This window comes from Nanorana parkeri, unplaced genomic scaffold, assembly GCF_000935625.1.
Source record: "Nanorana parkeri isolate BGI_ZX_2015 unplaced genomic scaffold, ASM93562v1 scaffold769, whole genome shotgun sequence".
Taxonomy (NCBI): domain Eukaryota; kingdom Metazoa; phylum Chordata; class Amphibia; order Anura; family Dicroglossidae; genus Nanorana; species Nanorana parkeri.
The window spans coordinates 638,357-640,886 of NW_017307037.1; positions in this window are offsets into that span (position 1 = coordinate 638,357).

Genomic DNA, 2,530 nt, shown 5'->3' on the forward strand with positions numbered 1-2,530 from the left:
GCGCGGGGGGGGAGGGGGGGTTTGTCAGTGGGGCGGGAATTTGGGGGTCGAGTAGAATTTTTGACACTGTTTTTATTGTAGTCCTGTCCCAGTGACAACGGATCCCCCCCCACCTCTGGTTGTGTCACAGGGATAGGAAGTGAGCGAAAATCTCCTTTGCCTTTCAGTAATATAAAAGGGCCACCTATAATGTCAGGGCCCCCTACACCCTTCAAAAATTATATAATGTTAGTAGTTCTAAAATATAGAAATAAAAAAAAAAGAAATTAAACAAAATAATGAAAAAAGTTATTTGTCTTTACCTTACCCCCATCACACTCCTGAGGAATACAGAGCAGTTGGCATCTTGTGAGAAGATCTTACAATGGACTCGAGTGTCTTCTCACAAGGTTTTGGCCATGAGTCAGAAAATACTAAAGCCAGAGGGGTCTACACGACAGCCAGGGACCTAGTACTTTCAGAAGCGGGTCCCCAATGGCAGCCCTGCATTTCTCCCATAATTGGGTCCACTTTAAACACAACCCACCAAAAGCTATTGTGGCTTGCTCGACGGCGCGCCGCCACTCCAGAGTCCATTTTGCTTTCCTCAGATTTATAATTTTCTTAGCAGTTGGATGTAGAGGTTAGCTTAAGCACCGGCTAAATTTGAGCCCCCAAGATAAATCTCTCCATGTTCGGGAAAACACTAGGCTGGCGGAAAAACCCAGATTGAAAACACAATTGAAAATAATCTTTAAAAGCGGGAGCACAGTTTGATGCGGCTTCACGGGAAGATTGAAAAATTAAACAGCAAATCTCTGCTTCCCAAAGATATTGGAATGGATTCTGCTGAGAAAAGATAGAACCAATTTCACATTTTTTCTTCCCTTTAATTTGCTGCACGTACTTTATTTTGTCAGCTATGTTTTATGTTTAAAGGTAAATATACAGTTTATGTACTGTATGTATGTATATGTATTTACACCAATCAGCCATAACATTATGACCACGTGCCTGGGATATTGGGTAGGTCCCCCTTTTTCTGACCCCTCGTGACATGGACTCCACTAGACCCCTGAAGGTATGCTGTGGTAACTGGCTCCAAGCCCTCAGTAGCAGATCCTTTAAGTCCTGTAAGTTGTGAGGTGATCAGCCTCCATGGATCGGACTTGTTTTTCCAGCACAGATGATGGATTGAATTGAGATCTGGAGAATTTTGAGGCCAATTCAACACCTCCAACTTCTTGTTGTCTTCCTCAAACCATTCTTCAACCATTTTGCAGTGTGGCATTATCATGCTGAAAGAGTCCACTGCCATCAGGGAATACCATTTCCATGAAGGGGTGTACTTTGTCAGCAACAATGTTTAGGTCGGTGGTACGTGTCAAAGTAACATCCACGTGAATGGCAGGACCCAAGGTTTCCCAGCAGAACATTGCCCAAAGCATCACATCGCCTCTGCCGACTTGTCTTCTTCTCATAGTGCATCCTGGTGTCATCTTCCCATGTAAACACAATCACCCGGCCATCCACATGATGTAAAAGAAAATGTGATTCACCAGACCAGGCCACCTTATTTCATTGCTCCGTGGTCCAGTTCTGATTCTCACATGTCCATTGTAGGTACTTTTGGCGGTGGACACGAGTCAGCATGGGCACCCTGACCGTTCTGCAGCTACGCAATCCCATACGCAACAAATTGTGATACACTGTGTGTGTTCAGACAGCTTTTTATCAGAACCAGCATTAACGTTTCAGCAATTTGAGCTCTTCTATTGGATTGGACTTCATGGGCCAGCCTAACTCCCCATGTGCATCAATGAGCCTTGGCCACCCATGTCACCGGTTGCAGCAGCACAGCTTGGCCAAGGAACACAACCCACAGCCTTTTGATTGGATATAGATGAGCAAAGCCCCCCCAGGCCCACTTCTACTGTGAGATCTGTTCGGCGGAGCTATCAGTTCTACTGTGTCAATCAAATATTGCAATGACATCTGTAGGAATTAATCCAACAAACAGTGGTTGCAGGCTTTATTCATAAATCTGTTGTAACAATTGTTTGCAGATATGCAAATTGATAAATTGTCCTTTGATTTGCACATAACTTCAGTTTTATTATTAAGTATTTCCTCCCCTTCTTTTGTGGCACCAAATTACACCTTCACCACGCTTTGTACAAGAAACATTTAAGTGCATTAATAAGGGACACATTGTAAAGTAAAATTGGGACTTGCAAGAGGGGACTGAGGAGTTATAAGCTGCCTTCATTTGCAGATGAATAAATGACACTCATTAAGCAACAGCTGCTGGGCCATCCTGCTTCCAATAAGTCACTCTCATATTTCCTGTTGGGTTTTCTATGAACAAAAAGCTGGCGGTGTCACTTTTAAAAAAGCAGCTATTTGGCAGGATTCAAGTAGCACCAAATCCTACGTGTGGCTTTTTTTCAACCAGTTGCCCCCCTCCCCTTGTAATAAAACTGACAAATAATGCATTTCCCTGTCAAGTGATTGGTTTTAAATGTCCATTTTCATTGTGCTTATGTGCACC